The sequence below is a fragment of the Mus caroli genome, chromosome 6, assembly GCF_900094665.2.
Source record: "Mus caroli chromosome 6, CAROLI_EIJ_v1.1, whole genome shotgun sequence".
In the NCBI taxonomy this organism is placed as follows: domain Eukaryota; kingdom Metazoa; phylum Chordata; class Mammalia; order Rodentia; family Muridae; genus Mus; species Mus caroli.
This window is the reverse complement of record NC_034575.1, coordinates 90603505-90628537: the sequence shown is the minus strand read 5'-3', so window position 1 is coordinate 90628537 and position 25033 is coordinate 90603505. Positions and strand designations below refer to the sequence as shown.

The 25033-nt window shown below is 43.2% G+C and overlaps 1 protein-coding gene across 5 annotated transcripts in view; it reads right to left on the bottom strand.

The window, feature by feature from the left end:
• The window catches only part of Slc25a26 (solute carrier family 25 member 26), a 101200-nt gene that overhangs the window by 36226 nt on the left and 39941 nt on the right, over positions 1-25033 (bottom strand). The gene's annotated exons all lie outside the window — the stretch shown is intronic.

Below are 25033 nucleotides of genomic sequence, written 5' to 3'. Positions count from 1 at the left end.
TTATTTATTTATTTATTTTTTTTTTTTTTTTTTTGTTTTTTGAGACAGGGTTTCTCTGTGTAGTCGTGGCTGTCCTGGAACTCACTCTAGCCCAGGCTGGCCTCGAACTCAGAAATCCGCCTGCCTCTGCCTCCCGAGTGCTGGGATTAAAGGCGTGCGCCACGATTCTTAAGATCACTAATTGACAAATGGGACCTCATAAAGTTGCAAAGCTTCTGTAAGGCAAAGGACACTGTCAATAGGACAAAATGGCAACCAACAGATTGGGAAAAGATCTTTAACAATCCTACATCCAATAGAGGGCTAATAACCAATATATACAAAAAACTCAATAAGTTAGATTCCAGAGAACCAAATAATCCTATTAAAAATGGGGTACAGAGCTAAACAAAGAATTCTCAACTGACGAAACTCAAAGGGCTGAGAAGCACCCAAAGAAATGTTCAACATTCTTAGTCATCAGGGAAATGCAAATCAAAACAACCCTGAGATTCACTTCACACCAGTCAGAATGGCTAAGATCAAAAACTCAGGTGACAGCAGATGTTGGCGAGGTTGTGAAGAAAGAGGAACACTCCTCCAATGCTGGTGGGATTACAAGCTGGTACAACCACGTTGGAAATCAGTTTGGCGGTTCCTCAGAAAATTGGACATAGTACTACTACCTGACGAACCACTAATACCACTCCTGGACATATACCCAGAAGATGCTCCAACATATAATAAGGACACATGCTCTAATATGTTCATTGCAGCCTTATTTATGATAACCAGGAGCTGGAAAGAACCCAGATGTCCCTCAGCAGAGGAATAGATACAGAAAATGTGGTACATTTACACAATGGAGTACTACTCAGCTATTAAAAATGATAATTTATGAAATTCTTAGGCAAATGGATGGAACTAGAAAATATCATCCTGAGTGAGGTAACCCAATTGCAAAAGAACACACATGGTTTGCACTCACTGCTAAGTGGATATTAGCCCAGAAGCTCAGAATACCCAAGATAAAATTCACAAACCACATGAAACTCAAGAAAAAGGATGACCAAAGGATGACCTAAGAAGGATACTTTGATCCTTCTTAGAAGGGGGAACAAAATACCCATGCAAGGAGTTACAGAGACAAAGTATGGAGCAGAGACTGAAGGAGTGACCATCCAGAGACTGCCCCATGGGAATTCATCCCATATACAATCACCAAACCCAGACACTTTTGTAGATGCCAACAAGTGCTTACTGACAGAAGCCTGTTATAGCTGTCCCATGAGAGGCTCCACCAGTGCCTAACAAATACAAAAGTGGATGCTCGCAGCCTACCATTGGACTGAGCACAGGGTCTCCAATGAAGGAGGAGCTAGAGAAAGGACCCAATGAGCTAAAGGGGTTTTCAGCCCCATAAGAGGACCAACAATACGAACTAACCAGTACCCCCAGAGCTCCCAGGGACTAAACCACCAACTAAAGAGTACACATGGAGGGACTCATGGCTCCAGCTGCATATGTAGCAGAGGATGGTCTAGTTGGTCATTAATGTGAGGAAAGGCCCTTGGTCCTGTGAAGGCTCTATGCCCCAGTGTAGGGGAATGCCAGGGCCAGGAAGCAGTAGTGGGTGGGTTGGTGAGCAGGGGGACGGGAAAAGGATAGGGGGCTTTTGGAGGAGAAACCAGAAATGGGATAACATTTGAGATGTAAACAAAGAAAATATCTAATAAAAAAAACAGAAAAAAAAAAAGAGAGAGAGAGAGAGAGAAAGACATTCCATGATAAAACCAAATTTAAGCAGGATCTGTCTACAAACCCTGCCCTGCAAAAAGCACAGGAAGAAAAAATGTCAACCTGGAAGGTAAATCACAGCCAGGAAACACAGGGAACAAAGAGTCCCAAACCACAAAACTAAAGTGGGGCTGGGGAGGGGCGGAGCACAACAACAAAATGACAGATATCAGGTATCACTGCTCATGGGTATTGCTTAACATCAATGCTCTCAGTTCCCCAATCAAAAGGCACAGGCTAACAAAATGGATGAGAAAACAGGATCCATTCTACTGATGCAATCAAGAAACACAGGTTAAAATCAAGGGTAGCCATTACCTCAAGATAAAACAATGGAAACAGCAAGGAAAAAGCCAGTTAGGATTTTAATATTTGACAAAATAGACTTTAAACCAAAACTAATCAGAAGCAATAGGGAAGGACATTATATACTCAAAGAGAAAATCCACCAGGAAGATACTGAACGCTGACACCACTGCATACACTAGCAAGATTTTGCTGAAAGGACCCTGATATAGCTGTCTCTTGTGAAACTATGCCGGGGCCTAGCAAACACAGAAGTGGATGCTCACAGTCAGCTATTGGATGAATCACAGGGCCCCCAATGGAGGAACTAGAGAAAGTACCCAAGGAGCTAAAGGGATCTGCAACCCTATAGGTGGAACAACAATATAAACTAACCAGTACCCCGGAGCTTGTGTCTCTAGCTGCATTTGTATCAGAAGATGGCCTAGTCGGCCATCACTGGAAAGAGAGGCCCATTGGTCTTGCAATCTTTATATGCCTCAGTAAAGGGGAACACCAGAGCCAAGAAGTGGGAGTGGGTGGGTAGGGGAGTGGCGGGGAGGGTATGGGGGACTTTTGGGATAGCACTGGAAATGTAAATGAAGAAAATACCTAATAAAAAATATGAATGCTTAAAAAAAAAAAAAAGGAAGACACTGAAGTTCTTAACATTTATGCCCCAAACACAAGGGCACCCAAGTTCATAAAGGAAACACTACTACAGCTAGAATCACATATGGACCCTCACATACTGATAGCGGGAGACTTTAATAATCCACTCTCACAGACAGACAGAATATCAAAACAAAAATTAAACAGAGAAATGCTGGAGCTAACTGATGTTATAAGCCAAATGGACCTAATATTTACAGAACACTTCACCTTTGAGATACAAAAAATATACCTTCTCAGCATCTAATGAAACTTTCTCCAAAACTGACCACATACTCAAACACAAAGCAAATCTCGACAGATACCATACACACACACACACACACACACACACAAAACCTGAAATAATACTTTGCATCCTGTTAGAACTGAAAACAATTACATGGCACTTTCACAACAAATACCGCGGACTCCCTGGGCTATCTGGGAGCCGGGGGAGTACAGATGGGTAAGGACAGCACCTTCTCCTACTTATGGTATTCAGAATAACTCACGCCTGGTTCAAACTTCACATTGGGAGGTAGGCAAGGATAAGGGACAAAGGATTTACTTTGTTGGCAGACATTTCTCTTCTGCATAGCACCTTTTTCCCATGGACAACTGTAAATGGTTTAGTTAAGAAAGCCGCCACGTATCCAGCCACTTCCCTCTGAAACCTCATCTAGAGTATTTGCTGAAGGGGTAGGGCACATGAACTCACCTTTCCTCGGAACTTTTACCATTTCTTATGGCCACCTTCTTTTTTGTTTAACATGTGCTTTAAGTCTTGTCCAAACTAGAAATGCATGCATGTTCTAAGAGAAACACTTAGACTAGGACTGTAGAAATATCAAAGGAGAGCAAGAAAAGCAGAGCTAGTGGAGGCCGTAACCACAGAACAGAAAGACCTCACCACAAGGGTGGAAGAGTCATAAGGAAGTGGGCTAAAGGAATATTTGCCCAAGTCTGTTTAAAACTTCCCTACATTTCTCTTAAGCAGTCAGTCACCTGTAGGACATCTGTCTGTCACACACAACCCTATGGAGTGGCCTGTGTACACTGAGGCTTGAAATCCACTGAGATGATGTTGAATATAGAATAAGTAGCTGTAGAGCTGGACATATTCAAACCATTTCTGTTTTATTTTAGACACTAGCAAATTCAACATGGAGGGCTGAGGGGTGGCAATTTGAAAAGAACTCCTCGCCTGGGAGGCCCAACTGGGTTGCAGTATTAAACTCCTTAGCTGTGACACGTGCTCCCAGGTCTACACTTTGCTGTAAGCAGCATGCATGGAGTTATACACAGTGCCAGCACAGAGTCTGACTTGCAGCAGAGAAGTGAGGTTGAAGTCTGTGGCTCACCAAGCACAAAAGGCACATGTGACATTCTGAAAGCTGCAGGAGGGGACAGTCAACTGCTTCCTGTGTGACCAGACTGTTCTTTCTGGCTGTGGCCTCCCAAAGTACCATGCCCCCAGGTACCCTTGTAGAGTTCCACATTACAAAGTGCCAGGCCCCTGAGGGCCTTGGGTACATTGGAAAAGCACCTGCTACTCCATGATAACAGGGCAGAGGCAGCTAAAGACGAAAGGCCACAAAGGTGCCCTTGCTGTCAGGAGTGAAGCAGATGCCATTCACATTTCGCTCCAGAGAGCTGTGGAGACTCTGAACACAGAAAAGACACTAACTCTTCTTGCTATTCCTGTCATCTCCACTGACCCCAGGTAAACAATCAAAACCAAAGAGTCGACATGCAAAAAAGGAGGAAATGAGACAACTCCACAATGGGCATCCGTGAGCTCAGGAGAAAGCAAAGAAGACACTGAGCAGGAGACCACCGACCCCCTGACAGGGTCATAGGACCATCTGAGGTGGCATGATTGAAACCCACGTCAGAAGCCAACAGAAACAACATGGTCCCATCAGGACACAGCCTGCTAGATGAGACACTTGGTTTGGAGACTGACTGCGCACTGACTGTCCACAGGCACCCAAGCCTCTTCCCCTGCAGCAAAGTTGGCTCCTCAACAATTCCCTCCAGTTCCACCTCACTCAGCCAGCCACGCAGACAAGGTAAGCACAAGGACGGCCTGTGGAAGACTCACACTGTCCTCAGGGAGACATGTTTTCCCAGATCGGCACAGAAAGGGACCCTGGAAACCATGGGGACACTGTGTTCCTGAACCCTTAAAGAAAGGGTAAACTCCAAATATTACAGAGTGAATCCCAAATTACAAACCCTGACAGCACTTCACGAGTAGTGAAGCACATTCTAGACATGTGAAGCTGCTCCACCTTCCTGACATCAGTGCAGTTTGTAGTTAAGAGCAGCATGAAGAAGCTCTGTGTAGTCACCGCAATAGATATGGGAAAGGTTCCTGAAAATACCGTACGCTTATCATGAAACGCAAAAATACCTACCAGACTATGAACAGTAAGGAATTTTCCTCCTCAAGAAATAAGAATAAGGGCAAGCAGGATAGCTCAGCAGGTAAGATGTCTGCTACCAGCCTCAGTGACCTGAGCTTGATCACAGGGGCCCAAAATGGAGGAAAATGAGAACTGACTACATAAGTTGTCCTCTGACCCCCCCACACACATACTAAGAAATGTTAAAACAATTTCAAATAAAATTAAAATTTTAAGCATATATAAGAAAGTAATATCTATTATAACACTAAGTGGCAAAAACTAACAAAAAGCCCTGACTGTACCTTTGATAGAGACTGGGGACATGGGCAAGCTGTTCAGAGTTCTATTCAGTGTTCACCACTTCTATTCAGCAGTAGACTAGAAGGCTGAGCCAGAGCAGCCAAGCAAGAAAGAAATAAGGTGACTGCATAATGGAGCGGGAAAGCTCAGAGTTGTGAAGACTGGCAATACCTGTCACTGGCAAGGATATGGGGCAACTAGAGCCCTCAAATGGCTGGGAAAGGTCTAGTGTGGCCTAGTCACTCAGGGACGTTGTTTTTCTTCTGTTGTTTTGTTTTTTAAACAAAGCTTCCCCATGTAGCTCAGCCTGGCCTTGAACTTGCAACCCTCAGACTCAGCCTCCCAAGCGCTAGAATTTCAGGCACCATGGCTGTCCAGTTTACATACCATATTAACCACTTACCCCACTAAGTACTTACAACAAATATCTATACAAAGACTGTAGAAAAATGGGCAGGGGTGCTTTACTAACCTGGGCCCGAAGCTGACAGCCCAAATGTCTACCTGTGGGGGACAGATGAGCCAATGTCACATCTTACTCAACTAAACACCACTTAACAACCCAAAGGAAGAGGCAACTGTTGCATGTGTGATTGAATCCAAACAATGTGTGAAGCGGAAGAAAGATGCAAGAGTTTAAGCAGCAGTTCTCAACCTATGGGTTACAACCCCTGTGGGGTCAGATGACCCTTTCACAGGGTCACCTACGACCACCAGAAAAATACATAGTTGCATCACAATTCCAAATAGTAGCAAAACTAGTTATGAAGTAGCAATGAAAGTAACTTTATGGTTGGAGTCACCACAGTGCGAGACTCTGTATTAAAGGGGCAGAACTGGAAAAGCTGAGACCCACGGCACTTAAGTCCTAAATAGGTAGACAGCTAGGGAAAGGGCCTGGATCAGGCCAGCTGACTCCTGACTGCTTTCACTTGGATCAAAGATGGCTGACTCCCAAGTTCTTGTCCAAAAGAAAGGCTCTTTGGCAGCTTTTCTTCAGGAGAAATCACAGATCCCTCTAAACCTGCCTTATCCAGTAAGATCCTGCTTCTCAGCCGAACCTACCCAATCACAAAATGGAATTTTTCCCAGTCCAATTCAAGAAGGAGAAAGCAGACCTAGCTCTGGGACATTCTATAGGACATATAAGAGGCCAGACCACCCCTCAGAACTGGAGCACCCCCAGAGTCCCTTACAGGAGTCTGTGTCTTTGAATACTGTGTGTGCTCTTTCTGCTTCAATATATAGTTTGGGACTGCAAACTTCTCATCAGGTGTTTCTTTACCTGCCGGAGAAATGGACCCGAGAAATAACCACTAGAGGGCAACAGTGACAAGATCCAGATAGCAAAAAGATCTCCAGTCTAATTCCTTACAGCTCAAGTTGTCTATCCATTTTCAAACACCCTCAGCCTAAGGTACTGGCTAAGAGGATGGTGGATAGTGGGACAGAAGCACAGGAGAGCTATCTGGTGGTGATGAAACATTCCCAAGCCCAGGCTGCCACTGAGTGAAGCATGTGAAGCCAGTCAGGTCATCCGTGCACCCACTGTCTCTGCTCTCCAGCTGCCCAGCAGGGCTAAGCAGCTACAACAGAGAGGTCAGGCATGCCAAAGCCTAAAAGGCCATCTGACCTGCTGTGTAGAAAGCTTAGTGGTACCTGTGCAACATACCCATCTTACGTAAGATGGCCAGGCTGGAAGACTGTGAAAACTCACAAGCCATGAAATGAGCATGTGCTCTAGACATGAAAATAACAGCTCACTAAAACCAGCTTAAAAGGAACAGATATTTCAAAGAGGGATAACCATGCTATAAATACAGTTGAATTATTCTCAGAAAATAGGAAGAAAAAGCTACGACATGAAGTAATGCAGATCACACTACTGTAACAAGAAAGCTATTTTGAGTGGAAGACATTGGAGCTCTCAAAACCCTTTTATCTGTTTGAAAGAAGAGTTGACTAAAAAGAAGCCCATGGTCATAAATGCCCGGAAGCAACTCGGAAGTCTCCCTTCCTGGAGGTCACTGCCACACCATTCAGACCCCTTCGGAGGTGCCGCAGTCTAACGTTTGAATGTCACTAACCTCTCCACACTCATCTGCTGGTCCACACATATGCCACACCTATCCTTACTCTACAGGATGTCTGCTCTTCCACAAGAGCCCCTCAAACCCAATCTAACCCCACTCCAGTTACATTGTTAATGATCCTGTACACACAAATTTAATCGATTTTGGTTTTGGTTTTTTGGGGGGGCGGGGGAGGGTTCCTAGCTAATCTGTTTTTTCCCCTTGCTAATATCTGAGTTTCTTTTTTTAAAAAAAAAAAGGTTTTTCATGAACATGAAATATAAGGCTAAATAAAATTGGGATTATAAGTGAACATTGGTAACTAATAAAGAATATTATTTTAGCTCTTTATATTATTTCTTCCTACACCAGAATATTTTTATTAATGCAATCTCAATTTTTAAACATGAAGTTAAATGAGTTGAGGCCTGGTCACAGCATGACATTCAAATCTGATATGGCCCCTCATCTTCCCCACACATCAGCACTTGCAACCTCTCCATCTCTCATGTCTACCTTACACATCAGAGGACAGGCACACTGACACAGAACAGCTATGAACACTGGGCCACCAGAGAGAGGGAAGAAGGAAGAGACAACCATGTGTGCCTAGTCTTCAGAGAGGATAATAACGTGCTCTGATGCAAATATCTGATTTCAGTAGGAACTTTGCAGTTATTTTTTTCATATCATGTTTGGTTATTTTGAAATTGATGTTTTGATGCAGTATAAACAATAATAATTCAAAAAGAGAACAAAAAGGATCCCTGAGGGAAATCCATGCCTATTTCATAAAACTTGACAAGGAATGAATTTATTATGAAGTTTCACCAAAATGGTTTATTGATAAGTGTTTTCCAATTATGAACAGGCATTCCCAGAAAACTGACATGCAGAAAGAAAAAAATCCAAATTGTTACTGATAAATTACTTAACACAGGCTGAGGGCTGAGCTACAAAGTGGCTCAGAGGTTAGTCGTGGCAGATGTATAAAACTTTAAATTCTAAGTCAACACTCATTTGCCAACCCTTATTTGTTATTAAAACCACATGTTGGCACTAAGTCATTTTATGGTTCATTTGAAATAAACATGCAGAAAATTATGGGAAACAAATAGAGCCACAGCAGTCTGTTAAAGCAAGACACTCACTCCAATACACCCTCTGTCACCAGACTTTGGAATGCCATCACTAAAAAGTGCATCTGTGGTGGAAGCGGGTGTGCTGAGAAAACTGCTTTGTAGCAGTGAGATCAGAATTGTAGCCGACGGCCTATTTTTATCCCAGAAATGGAAAAACATGGATCTCAATGAGAAACTGTATTATAACACTTTAACAAAACTAAAATGTGCATTAAGCTGGTGAGTTAATATTAATGCAGAGAATTCCCTTCTTGAAAGATTCTCTGCCATATGTTCATGGCAAGTACAGATCGTCTCAAAATGCCCCCCAACCCCTTCCCACAACCACCTTCACAGTTCAGCGGTGACAACAATACAAACCCTGTAAGCCAGTGTGCCTGGTTCATCTGGGTCCAGGTGTTTGTGAGACAGGATGCCCGCTGACAGGACTCTCAGCTGGGAGGCAACCCAGCAAAACAGCCTCACTCCAGAGGGTCCGGGGCTGAAGAGGGCCTCCCAGCCAGGACAACAGCCAAATGAGCCAAGGTCTCGAACTTCCTAGGGTGCTATAAGGACCAGCAAAGGACTCCACACGGAGAAACTTGGCGTGCTGCAGAACCAGCTGCAGGCCTGGGTCATACACAGGTGCAGGATCCTATGCGATTCCACTTTAGGCAGGGCCTGAGAACACGTCTTCCTTGTCAATGCCAGTGGACGTGCTCTTTGTGCAAAGACCACACTTGCACAAAGTGTGTCCACTGTGAAAGGCAGATGATTACGATCTATTTGAAAAGCCCTAGGAAGGAAGGTTAACTGGCAGTATATGCTGGCATTCATCTAAAGTAAGCTGGGTGTGCGGTGCACACCTGTAATGGTGGCACTTGGGAGAGAAGGAAGGGAGTCAGGAGCTATCTCACCTCAGAGGGTCTGAGACCATCCTGGGCTACAGAAGAGTCTGTCTTCTTTAAATAAATGTAAAACTGTTTGCCCTTCCCTACAGAAGCTTTCCACCACTTTGTTCCTATGTTTAAGGTGGTCTTCTCACGGCTCCTGACTGTTGAGGTAAAAGTGACCAGTGCTGACATACAAATCCCTACAGTGAGGACAGAACACAGTGAGGACAGCTGGGGTCACACTGGACTCAGAAGCTTCCACACAGCAAAGAAAACTATTAGAAAAGGAAAAGAACTGTGAAGACAGTTTTGGAAGCCATACATCTGATAAGTGGCTGATGACATTGTCCATGGAGTGTGCAGTACCACACACCTAGACCTTGTATGCCAGGTATGCCAGACCACTGAGCTTCAATGCCACTGCCTGTTCTGTTCCCGGTGTTGTTTGTTGTATTGTTCCTGTGTTGTTGCTAGCAGTGGGAATACATTTGTTTGGTTTCATTTGTTGTTTTTCTCTTTTCTTGAGATATGTAGCACGATTTTGACATCTCAATCCCCCTGCTGTCTCCTGAATGTGATATTTACAGGCTGGTGTCACCATGCACAGCACTAATTAAAAGGGGCAAATACAGGGTTGGAGAGACAGCTTAGAGGGCACTTGTTGCTCTTGAAGAGAACTGGAGATTTGGTTCTCAGCACTCACATCCTGGACCACTGCTCACAGCTGCCTCTAACTCCAGCTCCAGGAGACCTGACACCCTCTTCGGGCCTCCACCGGCATGTACACATATATACACATAAATAAACAAAGTAAAAATATAAAAATATTTTAAGAGTTATTTGTGTTATTTTGTGTGCCTGTGAAGGCCAGAAGAGAGGACCAGATCCCCAGGAATTGGAGTTACAGACCATTCTGAGCCACTGGGTGGATGATGAAAATCAAACCTTCATCTTCTGCAAGAGCATCAAGTGCTCTTAACTGCTGAGAGATCCAGACACCAAAAAAGGTAAAATAAGAAAATATGAACACAGCAGGCAAGTTCTATGGCACAGCACAAAAAGATCTAATTTATGAATCACTTGAAAGAACAAGAACTTCAGCCTAAAGAGATAAACAATATGTCCAGGAAAACCATAGGGGAAAACATCCCAACTTAAGAGAAAGAGATGAACATCCAGACTCGAGGAGCATTCAGAACAAACAGGCAAGCCCAGAAAAGAACCATCCCACATCATATTATAGTTAAAACACTAGAGAGAACAAAGAGAATATATTGAAACTGCAAGAGAAAACTGTCAAGTCATAAATAAACCCATAAGAATAAGCATATTCCTCAACATAGCCTAAAAAAAACAGGAAAACACAGAATGATGAATTTCTAAGCACTGAAAAACAGTAATTGCCGATGGAGACTGCTATACCTAACAAAACTATCTGTCATGATTGAAAAAAAACAAAAGACCTTTCATGATAAAAAAAAAACAAGCAAACAAGCTGAAGGTGTCATGACTACTAAAGATCCTTGAAGAAACTCTAGGCTTCCTATGAGGATACAGGAAAATCTAAGTGATACAGAAGTAAAGAATAAAAACTGTAATTTTAATTTTTTCAAACCTTATTTTTAATGATGGTTCTTAAATGCTTTAACCTCCCTGCTAGCCCATCACCCACCAGAGGTAGTGGAAAAGAAAACATACGGGAAAGTGGACCTGTTTAAAAATGGCTCTTTGGAACAACTCCTGCCTGTGTTGTCTGGAAATTGACAGTTCAGTTCAAAGGTTAGCAACAGCAGTTTGATCCACTCACAAACACTCTTCGGGGACACCAATAGTCTAGTTCAGGAGAGTTGGGGGAGCAAACAGGAATCTGCAGCCGTGGCACTACCTAGCAGAGACAGCCAGGCCTCAGCCTCCACACAAGTCAGCAGGAGGGACCATGAGGAAGGCCAGGAGAAGTTCTCAGCTGTGCCTCTCTCACCGAAGCAAAGATCAGCAAAGACTCTAGACTAACAAGCTTTACACAACTAACTCTATAAGCTTGCCCAGCTCAGCCTCCGTCACTGTCCAACAAGTTCTTGTTACACTCCCTCCAAACATCGTGTGTCCTCCACAGGTCTTATACCTCAGCACATGTGTCTGTCTCAGCTGACATCACTCTGCTAATCAGTCCAAGTCTGCAGAAGTGACAAGAAGCCAAGGCACACCAGCAGGGCTTTTTTGGTGCATTTCTTTCTATAGAGTCCATGTAAGGCAGATCAGTGCAAGTGTGTTGTTAACAAAGAATCCTTCATCACGTGCCCTTTAATGTGCTTACTTTAGCAAAACATCCTTTCTCCCATGTCTGCTTCATCGAAAAGTTTCTTCATGGGTCTGCCTTAGCCTTTTACTGGTGTCCACTTTAGGAAAACACTCTTTTACGAGTTTGCCCCAGCAAAACACCGTCTAACACAACTGACTTTCCAAAGAACCCTTTAAGTTCCCACTTCAAAAAAGAGGAAAACACAAACTACTTCAAAAAAAAAAAAATCAATACAATGACAAGAGTTAATATATCTCTCCCAATAACAACTTTGAGTATTAATATCCCAATTAATAAATACTCCAATTAAAAGATACAGACTAGCAGACCTAATTATAAAAAAAGATGATACATCTATTTGTTATCTGAAAGAAATACAGCTCATTAAAAACAAATACAATCCTCCAGTGAAAGGCTGGAAAAGGCATCCTGAGAAAATGGACCTAGAAAGCAAGTGGAGTTACTGTTCTGAATTCCAACAAAAGGAAAGCTCAAACCAAACTTAGTCAGAAAAGATAAAGACAGCCCCATCAACCCAAGAGGACCTTACATATTTAAACATGCCAAGCACAGGTGCGTCCAACCTCATAGAGAGAGAGAGAGAGAGAGAGAGACACTGAGAGAGGTGAGGACACAGATTTACCCCAACACAAAAACAGTGGGGAAGCAGAATTTCCCTCAATTAATTTAAATATTAATACAACAAGAAGCCTGTGATTGGACAGGGGAAAGGAGGTGGAGCTAAGAGTTTCAGAGACAGGGACAGGAAAAGAGGAGGAGAGACCCTATCTCAAAGAAGTACAGTAGTGATAGAACAAGACATCAAAGATCCTCCTCTGGCTTCTAGGCAAACACGGGTGTGAGCATGCCCACATACATGTGTGTATATACCACATAGAACACACATGGCTTCTAGACAAGAAGCTCTACTGTGCATTTCAGATTTAAATATCCTGAGGAGAGAGTAAATCTGCCATTTGATTCTTGCAGCTTTAAGATTGATCCAATACTAAACCTGGAGAGGCTTTTACTTACACATGAAAAGAAACTTAGAGTGTTTTAAAATGCCATTATCCCCAAATATGCTTAGAAATCCACAAGTGAATTGTAAAATAAAATCTACACAGTGCTGGGGAAATCCCCCAACACCCATGGAGGCAGAGATGGGACCAACAGGACACTACAGTGGAAGCATGCATGCCTGGCAGCAATCACGGCAGCATCAGGCATGTCAGACCAGTCCTGCTCCCTTAGTTCACAGTGGTATCAGACTTCTTCCATTTTCTCTCCAGTAAATGCTACTGTCCCAGATACGTTTTTAATGAAATGGGAAAGGCACTCTTTTTCAGAACACTGGGACACTGAACAAGCCCTGGTGCCATTCCCAAAGGGACAGATGGAAACCCTTGCTGAGTTTTAGATCTTAAGAACAATAAAAATAAGCATGAGTAACAACAAAGCCAAGGCCTTCTCTAAGAAAATTCCTTTCATCCTCCAGGAGGCCACACCCCCTGGTCCTTTCCAAACAATTCCACCAACTGGAGAACTCATTCAAACACCACACTAAGTACAGTTTAAGTCCCTCTCTATTATAGACCAAACACACCTAAAAACAACTGGCAAATGCAAAGAGAGCAGAGCAGAGTCCTCGGACTCCCAACACAGTAGTCAGTCAATCTGGTTTGATATGGAGCAGATAATGGAGGAAGTTAACAAACCAGAATTCCCAAACCAAAAATATAAAAGAAAATAAAGGAAGTAGTTCTCAGATTTTAATGCTGGCTGCTAACTGTTGAAACCACTAAGTATGATATGAAAAGATTACATAATTATGCAAATAAAGAAAATTTGCTTATGACTAATTCCTGATTTCCTTTAAAAAGGAAAAGGTTCAAATCATATTACCATGTCAATGTAACAAAAACCTGGTCACTGCAAAGGGTCTTTCACACTGTGGTCAATGGCCTGGTTGCTTAATGTAATATTGGTAATGGCTGAATTCCAGTGTAACAAAAAAGAAATAAAGAAAAAAACCAGCCTGGAAGTCTACTGGAGTTCACTGTAACAGGATTTGAGCTATAATTAAATTTGATTAGTTTGGTTCAAACCTCAAGTTCAAAAGAATTATCAGCATGAATGGATGAAAAGCCCTTTTACACGGGCATTTTGAAAATATGAAAAGGGCTGACACAGCAAGCATCAAAGACTTTAAAAGCAATTGACCCTTCCCAGAGCAAAGGAGAAAGGCTAACAGCTGAAACTCAGATGCTGCGTGCAAAGAAAATAAAGTTCCAGATGGCTCCAAAGCCTGGCAGTTTATTAAATATTAAATACGATTATTGTTAACTGGAGCTGGCTCAGGGATAGCCAAATGGGCCATCGATAAAATGTGAAAAAAGTCCGATTCCATCCTCAGAAAAAGCGAAGCAAATAAACCGTCCCTTTCCGGAATCTACCAGCACGGGGAAACCTCTCGAGGACTTTCACAAACAGCTATGATGACATCTAAATAAGCACACTGTCCAATAAACAGTACGGCACAAGCACTGCAGTCTAAAAGTCCAAATCAGGTCCTTAGAAGAAACGCAGCCCAGAGGATCTAACGTAGGCAGGAGACGCGTCATTCTCACTGCCTATGTGAGCCCATGCCCGCCACACCTGTGTACCTCCCTTCACACTGGATACTGAAAAAGAAGAGTCAGGCAACCAGTGTACAACACAGCCTATGGAAGACTAGTGACGGGCGGTTCACATGGGTCTGAGGAACACTTGCAAAGGACTATTATCACTTGGAATATACAACAGTGTAGAGGGTGCCTAAGTATGCACACATGAGGTCACAAAGGCATACACTTCCAGATAGCATGTGTGTTTATGTACAGTCATGTACACACACACACACACACACACACACACACAGGAGGCTGTTTTCAACAAAGTAAAAAGTACCTAACAGTTTGTGTACCCTGGGCTTTTCGATAGCACTGGTGCTTTTATGGTTCCTTGGCTTCCGCAAGCCTGGGGCTGGGCTGGCAGGCTGTCTGCTGGTTGTTGGGAACACTGTGCCAAATGAAGCAGGTGTGAGATATCTCAGAGATGAAAGCAATTCTCCACATAACAATGCCATCCTGGGGCGCTTTCCTGACATGTGCAATTCTTCTCCCCTCTCTCTTAGAGCCGCATCTGAGGGGTACACATTTCTGCTGGGTTTTAGCACTGAGGAAAAAATCCACTCCACGGGGTCCTTCTCAAAATAGTAAGAAATCCAGCCACAGCAGGAAGGCTGGCTAAATGTTCTTTTCTCCAAGTATTTTCTGTAAAATCAAAATAATTCCTCATGTAATTCTTTTATCTTGAAAACTATTTAAAATCATTTAGCTTTAAAATAATTCAAAGTAGCCTACTATCAAGATTGGGGGGGAAGGGGGCAGAGAAAACTTCATGAAAAAGGTAACCATGTTTGCTGTCCATTAACAGCCACAAGGTGACAAGAGAGGGTAGGGCTGAGTGTGAGCCAAGTGCCTGGCTCGCAAACATGAAAACATCAAAACAATCCACACACTCGCATGTGAAGGAAAAACCTATGCAAGATGACACAGGCCCCAGGAATTTTGTTAAAAACCAGCAATTCATGACAGAAACGTTGCTAAAGATGAAAAAAACTGTCTCCCGAGTTCCAGCAATGTTATCCAACATTTCTTTATTTCAAAACAGAACACCCAGCTCTGTTACAACCCTGACCCTGACCCTAACCCTAACCCTAACTATAACCCCTGCTCCTTTATTTCTGGCTTGTTTGGGATTCACCTTGGTTGCTGTTTGTTTTGCTCTACTGGGAACTGGATGGCACAGAGCCCTGTAAGCACCAGGTGAGCCTCTACCCCACAGGGGAATCTCTTCCCTGAGCTCAGTATCTTAGATCCAGCAGTGTCAGTGTCTTAGATTCTCACAGTAGGCTCAGGGTCACCTGCAGGGGATAAAACGCAAACTCTTGATCCCATCCCCCGAGTTCCAGATTCAAAAGTCTGGGGCAAAACCTAAGGACTTATATGTCTGCCAAGTTCCCAGGTAATGGTGACGCTGCGGGCCCAGGCTCCACACCTGGAGATGGGCATTTCCTCTGGCAATGGCAAAAACCTTTGGGCCCTGGAACTAACGAGGGGTTCTACCAAAAAGGAAACCCACTCAAGGCACAGAACATACTTTGGAAATTATTGAGTCCAGGTCTCTGCAAACTTTCTAACTGAGCCGGATAACAAGGAGCTCAGGCTCTACGGACCACACAGTACCCAACACTACCACACTCCGCACGGCAGTGTGAAGGCAGCTGGGCACTCGAGAGTGCTATGTGCCTACAGCATTACTACAAAGACAAGTTACAGCTTACCATCTTAAAATTGACACGACCAATGTCAGGATGACTGGATATCTCTCTCGGAAGCCACAAGACAGCAGATTACATCACTGCATCGTGGACTCTGCTTCCTGATGTTTGACACAGTGAACAGTAAAGAAAAGCCACAAATGAAACGCACTGTTAAATCCTGGAGAGTTTGTAATGAACAGAAAGGCTTTACTAAATAAAATGAGATCTCACTTCTAAAATTAACCTAAGACATGACAATTTCCAATTAAGATTCTATTTTATTTTTTAATTATGTGTGTGTAGATTTGTCCCAGGTGTGCAGGTGTCAGCAGAGGGTGAAGGAAATGAACACGTGTCCTCAGGAAGAGCAGTGCACTCTTAACTGCTCTCAGCTCTAGGATTATGTGTAAACGGAAGGCTGCAGAGGTCACTTGCTGCATTCCTGTCACCTGGCTTCGCTGTACACCATAGCAGGCTGGACTGAGCCTTGCTTCCCTCTCACTCTCTCCCACTCACTTCCTGCCCTTCCTTAAAGCAATCCTCCCAGTTCTAACCCCTTCTCACATGGACCACAGACATACAAGTCATGATAACTAAGTAAAATACACTTTTGTGTACTGAAGTGAAGTAGCCTAGGTGTGATTTTTAATTCTAGTTATCAAATAATTCTTAAATTTAAATAAATATTTACCAAGCAAGACAAGCATGGTAATCTTCACAAAGCAGATGTCTGAAATATTTAGTTATATGTATGTATGTACACACATATATGTATATGAATAACTTTCTATGTGTTTATAAAATTATAAACATGCACAGGTACAAACATAATCTGTATGTGTTCACAGCTTTCTCAGCTTTTAGAATGAAAAGTGATCTTTAGGAAGTCAGTATATTTTGGTAGTTAGTGAGTAAACTTTATGTGATACCTTATAACTATGCTATAAAACAAAATAAAGAAGAATAAAATCTGTTCACTTCTGTTCACAAATTCAAGCTGGCATTTCTATAGGAGCTACAGTTCCAGTGTGCATGTCCAGTTTAGGATCATAATGATGAGTTCCAAGTCTGAGAAACAGTTTGGAACGTGTTTCATGTACCCTGAACCATGCATGAAGAAACAGCTGTTATTTACAGATCAAAGCAACCCTGAGGATCCTAAAACAACCAGAGTGAAAAACGCCTAAATCTAATTTCATCCCTGTCCACACGCTCCTTTGAACTAATAATTCAGAGAATTGGTCAGTACGTTGAACTAATTAGCATGCTTAATGCTTGCCAATTTTGATGGCTCCAATTTTTTATTTTAAGAAATGGAATATAAATAACATGCTTTTTCAGACACACACAAGCAAGTTAGAGAAAATACAGGGGCCACTTCAACTTGACAAAGTCATATATATATGAGCAATGCCTAAAAAGTCTCACCATGAGGTGAGGCCTATTTGCTATTCTCTAAGACGGGAAATGGGAAATGAACTACCTGGGGGTATTGGTTTGCATGGGACATTCCTGTATTTACTCGGTGTTTGCAGCCCACATCTAGCACAATCTCACCCTGAGGAACTGCAGTAGGTGCCCTAAAAGGATGGGGCTATTTTTACTTGCAATGAGGGTGAGGAGAGTCGAGACCTTCTAACTGATGCCTCGAGCAAAAGGATGTCCCTTCATATCCACACATCAGCCTCAGGGAGTGCACGCTACAGTCATTCTTATTACCTCTGGTACTCAGCCAAAACCCACAGTACACAGGCTAGTGGACGTCACACAGTGTCACCACTCACAGTACACAGGCTAGTGGACGTCACACAGTGGCACCACTCACAGTACACAGGCTAGTGGACGTCACACAGTGGCACCACTCACAGTACACAGGCTAGTGGACGTCACACAGTGGCACCAAGAGCAGGTAAGGAGGATGAGCATCAGGTGGTGTTTTATAAAATAATTGTTTAAATTATGATAACAGCATTTCCCCCTTTCCTTCCCTATCACACCCCCATCTACCCCTCCTTGCTCTTTCTCAAATTCATGCTTTTTTTTCTTTAATTGTTATTGGTGTGTGTATGTGTATATGTATTTATATGTGTATGTGTGTGTTGCATATGTGTTTATCTTTACTATCCAGCACTGACTGTTTCAAGGCGACCATTTCTTGCAGTTCACATGAGACCAATGCTCAGAGCCTTGCAAACCAACTCAACCTCAGCTTCACCTGTGTTGCCCTTCTAACTTCAGTCTAGAGTTAGACATGGGATAGGAAGGAGTGTCAGCTCCAAAAGGGTCTGGGTGTGTGATTCTAGGCAGGATCCTCAAGTTCAGAGTTTAGTACCACTTGAAAAGAATATTCCAGTTACAAGAGATTCGGAAGGCAATTATGCACTTATTAGAATGCTTCCCAATATCAGCCTGCCCAACTCCTCACTCCTCCTCCTGCTAGAACTCCTGTCAGAGCATTACTCCCAGTTCATCTGGGGGTGGGGGATGTCACTTGCTGGCCAGTGACTGCTCACACCTGCACCTGCTCTCACTTCTCAAGGTCCCTACCCATTCTATGGACTATCTCAAGGAATAAATAACCCATTTAACTATTTTTTCCACTCCAAATGAGAGCTTAGATGCAATGATGTACCTATTATCCAGATATTGCTTCTAAATACACTTTCCACCAACATCAACCAAGGACCAGTACGGCTAGGTAAGATTGCAATGGCTTGGGACAACAGGAGAGGATGTTCTCAGTGACAATAGAGACTTAGGCCTGGAGAGGCTCCCACTGACCACACCAAGCAATATACTTATAATTATTGAACAAGGATCCCCTGGCCGTGGTGACCAGGAGCACCTATCTGCGGCTACACTAAGACCCACTGAAGTGTCACTTTAAATGAGTAGATTTGACGGTATGTGAATTATATCTCAAAAAAGCTGTTACCCAAAAAGAAAAAAATAAATTCATGAGGCTGCAGTGAAGATAAATAATAATTTTTAAAAATCTGAGGGTAAAAGAGGAGAACTTCCTCACTGATGAACGCCAATTAACAAACTCAGAGGAAAAAGACAGTATAGGAAAAGCGTCAGTTTGCAATACCAGTGGAACAAACGTTCCGAGCGAGCACATCACAGATGGTAGAACTATTAGCGGAGAGATTATTGGGGAAGAGGAGAGTCACACAGCCTCAAAATATTACCCCATGGAACACTTCACAACAAATACCGGAATCATCTGTATGTGGAAATCGGAGAACACCTACTCAAGTGATTAAACAGGGCACTGCCTGCCGCCGGCCAAACACTACCATTTGTGTCGCGCCTAAATAAAAACAGTCAAATTAAAGTAACCCAAATCTAGTCTTAAGAACATCAGACTCGCTACATGTGTGGCTCCATAGCATGAAGAACATGGGGAGGCACATGCAGTGTACGATCTTCCAGCATCTGAGGAGATGCTGTGGTCTTCATTAGAGAGACCCCCATGTACACTACAGACACTGTTTAAACTCGGTGTCTGCAAGGGTGGAGAAAAGCTCTCAGCAAACAACAAGGTAAATCAACAGACACCCCACACACTGGGTAACTGTCACAGGACTTGTCAGTCAAAACAAGGCATACCACGTGCACCAGAGAACTAAATGCATTTATCTGGAAGGCTAAGCCATATCCCTGCTGGGGAGGAGCACAGAGCAAACCACATCCTCTCTTCCACCGAAAAAGTCCACACGCTAATGTTTCAACACAGTATCCAAAAGTGTAGGCCTAGGCCAGGCGAGGTTGCTGGTCACCACGCCTTCTGTTACAGCCTTACACACACTTCGTTGACAAAACAGTAAGATTTTTAAGAATTAAGTTTTAAATTTAACTTGCCAGCCGGGCGGTGGTGGCGCACGTCGTTAATCCCGGCACTTGGGTGGCAGAGGCAGGCGGATTTCTGAGTTCGAGGACAGCCTGGTCTACAAAGTGAGTCCCAGGTCAGCCAGGACTACACAGAGAAACCCTGTCTGGAAAAACAAACAAACAAAAATAGATTATTCTAAATTATATCACACACCACCCAAATCTGACCTCCCTTTTAAAAAAACTTTTAAAAATAAAGTTATTATTATTTTACTTTTATGATCGGTGGTTTGTCTGCCATGTGTGTTTATGCACCACATGCATCTAGTACCTATGGAGGCCAGAAGAGGAGCCAATTTCCCTAGAACTGCAGTTATCATGTGGGTCCTAGGAATTGAACCTGGGTCCTCAGGAAGAGCAGCCAGTGCTCCTAGCCACTGAGTCCTCCCTATAGCCCCACAGCTTTTTTCTTTTGTGGTTTTGAAATAATTGATAAAAAGATTTATAAAAGTCACTAGGATGGGATAGAGTCCACACATATTCTGCTGCTGGCTTCAGACTAATCTTTGAAGGCTTTTTCCTAGTGTGGAAAAACAACAGTAACTACAATAGAAAACAAAGCCCCCACTGGTGCTGCAAACAGAGGCCAGTACACAAACCCTAGCGGCTAAACTGTAGCTCTCAGATGAACTTCACGTTCGCCTGTTCCAGGCCCCAAAGCCACCTCCCACCAGTCTCTAGAGGCTCTGTGCTCCGAGCTCAGGCAGGCCTTTCATCAAGACTTGACAAGTTCACGCACCCGCCTGTCTGGGCCTGTATGAAGTCATGATCACACTGAAATCAGGGACGTTTTTCTTTGGGTTGGTTAGGAGGCTGAAACAGGGGGACTGAGTCTGAGGACAGCCTGCTCTAGATAAGGAGGGAATGTCTTCATTTGCTTTTCATTTTTGTTTTTTGGGTTTTGGTTGGTTGGTTGGTTTTGTTTTGTTTTGTTTTGTTTGGACTCAGGGTCATACTGTGTCTGTCACCAGTTTGGGTATTACAGGCATACTAACTACTACACCCAATTTTATGCAGTTCTGGGACTCAAACATCAGCTCTATATCAGGTAAGCACTCTACCAATTGATACTGCGTTTAAATTAAAAAATAAAATAAAAATAGTCTGAGCATGTATGTAGCAAAGTTAAAAAAAAAATGCATTTTCCAATGTGAACCACTTTTATTGAAGCCATGTGAACAAGGCCAAGCTTCCTGCCTGTGGAGAGTTCTCACTTCACATTCAAAACACAGGCCTTGGGCACCCTCTAGTGTCTCATTATCTACCACAAGCTTCAGCTCAAGCCCAGCCATCAAATGCAGCACTTTCAAAGGCGAGAATACCCCTTTCCTACTGGTTTCTTCTTTTCCGCCATTACATAACGTACTTGGCTCTGTGCCAAAGCCTTCTCAAGGCTTGAGCATCACCTTTCACACCTACTGCACACGATGACACCCAGAGAGGGAAAGAGGAGGGGCGTCTAGAAGTCTTTACAATTCAAAAACTGTGCTCTAGGAACTGTGCTCCTGGGTCCCCAGCACTCATGCAAATAATAAAAAGAAAAAATCAGGGCACAGCCACATGCTTGCCTTTAACCCCAGTGCCACAGGGAGACAGATAGGAAAATCAGTGGCACTTGCTGGCTGCCAGCCTAGTGACAGACGCTGCCTCAAGAGGGTAGGAGAGAGGGATAGAACACTGAGTGTCTTCCTCTGGCCTCTGTGTGCAGGCACTAGCATGTGCCCCTGCGTGCCCACCCTCACAGACACACCCCCTCCACACGCTCACAAGACCATAGCCGCACACACAGGACACTGATTTGTATTCTACTTCCTAGGTGTTGATCCAAGCCTTGCACATCTGCTGCCATTGTCCAGGTACTGAGAATCTGTGAGGCGATCAATCTGTGAGGTATGAGCAAGAGGCATCTGGGACCAGAAAGGCACAAACACACAACCTCACATTCCAGTGCCACCACTTTGCTAGCTCTTGAATTTCACAAGCTTCAGCTCACTGATCTGAAAAAAGGCTAATATTTTATAGATTAAAAATTTAAAAATACATTAAGTACATGATCATAAGCCATTCCAAACTGTACCTTTTCTCTTTATGAGGCCATGCTAGTCTGGGCCAGACTGTTGAACCTCAAGTTCCTTCAAATAACCTTCAGCCTTGAATCACTTATAAAATTTCTATATTTTGTTTCAAACTGAATTTTCTTAATGCATAAACATAGTTTCTCTCTTAATCCTCTTATGAGATGGAATTTTTCCAACAGTAAAATTACACAGTAATGGGACTTAAGATTTTCAGCCTATGGTGTTCAATGACCACACATATATGATGAAGGATCTTCCTCATGAAACAATTGTTTACTATTTTTGTATGTAATTTTAGAAAATAATTCATTCATATATGTGTTTATATGTATGTTTGTGTATATATATATATATTCACACACATATATACATGTGTTCATGTGTGTGTGTGTTGTTTTTACAGGTTGCAGTTGCTCCTATGGAAGAGAGACATATCATATTATGAAGTTTTTCCAACAGTAAATTTACACAGTAATAGGATTTATATATGTGGGATCTGTGTGTGTGTGTGTGTGTATCCCTTCCACAGGAGCAACTTTAACTAGAAAGGACAAAAATTAAGAGTACTTATAGAAGACACAGAATATAAAAACTGACTCCACTGGATGGACATGTAGAAGAGTTGACTGATGGAAAACTATGAAATACACCATAGAAGTATTTGAAGACTCCATAATTCTTTTTATTGCACTTTATTTATTATGCCTATATGTCTGTGTGCACATTTGAGTGCCACAGTGCATATACAGAGGGCAGAGGACAGCTTATGGGAGTTCGTTCTCTCCTTCCACCATGGGGGTCCGAGGGATTGAACTCAAGTGGCCAGGTCTTTATCAGCTAAGCCACCTGGCAGGCCAAGAAATTTGAAACTTTACAGTAAAAGCCAAATTCATCCAAAGAATAAGAAAAGTAGCTAGCAGCTGCTTCTGTAAACAAACCCTAATCACACACCGAGTAGAGGGCTGAGGTTATTTTCTCTACATTAAATCCGTCTTACTAAATTGTTCTGCTTAACACTGTTTGTGATGAGAAGATACAAACTGTAGGCTAAGGTCCAGGCTCAAGGACGGTGACGTCAAATCTTGCAGTAAAGGATTAACTGAATGAACCGTCCTCCACTCTTCACAGATTTCTACAGAAGCTACAACAATGCAAATGCAATAAGTGACTCATCTTATAAAGCTCTGCGATTAAAGGGGAAACTTCGTGTTTCATTTGTTTAACATTCCCACTAATAAGAATGTCTTAGTACACGTTTGCTGACTGAGAAAGCAATGGACAAAATCTAAGGCCAAATAGGGGTTTCCCTTTCTTTTCCCATGAAGCCAACATTATGGAATTTAAACAGATGTTCTATTTGGTCATAGTTAATAAAATGCATTCTGGAGGATTAAAATCAGGCTCGGTGTGTTTGCACTCAATTGTAACTGAAGGACAACATTGCATTAAAAGTTTGCAAAGGCTGCTGGCCACTGCGTCTGATAATCTTTGTGATTCACAACAGTGAGTGCCCACAGCACTCCTGCTCCAACAAAGCCACACTTACAAAAAACAGTTTTTCTAAGGGTTAAGAAAATTCAAGTCTTGGAAAAGTATCTCCATGTTGGAGTTTCACTGCCTAGCAATTGTGCAGATCATAGCAACACAGGGCAGCAGCAGAAGAGCCTGGCTGTTTCCAGCCCCAGTCAGAACTGCCTCACCCTCCAGCGATGAACGTGGTGTCTGGTAGCATGGGAACAAAACAGAAGCGACCCAAATGGGCTGTGGAATGTTTCCTGAGAGCCCACTGTGTAGATGGTGCTGTGCTCGAGAGGCAGTATGCAAAGAGCAGAAAAAAGGCGTCAGCTTAGAGAGAGATGCAGACAAGAGAAGCAAACACGCTGGAAATAAGGGGGAGAAACCAAAGACAAAGCAAAGGGGCAAAGCAAAGAGACAATTTTAAAGACACATGCTGGAACGCATAGCTGAAAAGAGAACCTCTCTCATTAGACAGTAAAACGAACAACCAAGAATGGAGAAAGCCGTGGACAGACCTAAGGACAGACAGTGGTAAGGCTCCAGCAGTGGCAGCTGCTTCATGTCATTCTTCAAAGGAGGACACTGAAGTGTCCTGAATAAGCCAGGCTCATTCAGATAGGCTGGGCTGAGGATGCACCTCAGTGATCGAGAGCCCGCTTGCCCACCAGGCGCTGGGATCAATCCCAGCAAAGCAAGAGGCTTTTCTTGAATGGGTCATTGTGCTGGTTAATGCTCTTTCAACAGGGATAGGAGCTGGAGGGGCCTCAACTGAGAAAATGCCTCCACCAGACTGGCCTGTGGGCAAACCTGTGAGGCATTTTCTTGATTGCTAATTGACGTGGGGGGGGGCAGCTGTCCGTGCAGTGCCACCCCAGTGGCAGGTGGTACCAGGTATTTAAGAAAGCAGGCTGAGCGAGCCGTGGGAGGGAGCCAATAAGCAGTGTGCCCTCCTGGGTTCTGCTGCTGTCCCTGCTTGAGTGACTTTCCTCAAAGATGGATTGACATGGAAATGGACATGGAAATGTAAGCCTCATAACCCACTCCTCCCCAAGTCGCCCTTCGTCAGACTGTTTTTATCAGAGCAACAGAAAGCAAGCTACGATGGTGCTCTTATTTGAAAAACGGCAAACTTTTACAGCAAATCAGCACCAAAATTTTTTAAATCACAATTTTTCCCAACCTACTTAATGATTTTTGAAAGTCCAATCATTAGGGTAACTATACCCACATTCTATTTACAATGATAAAACTCCTCTCTCCCAGATATCTGGATGAAGCATCTTGCCCCTTGGCTGAGCAACAGCAATCCCTGGGCCCCTCTTTTGAACACCTATTATCTATCATGAACCAGAGTCACACATTCAAA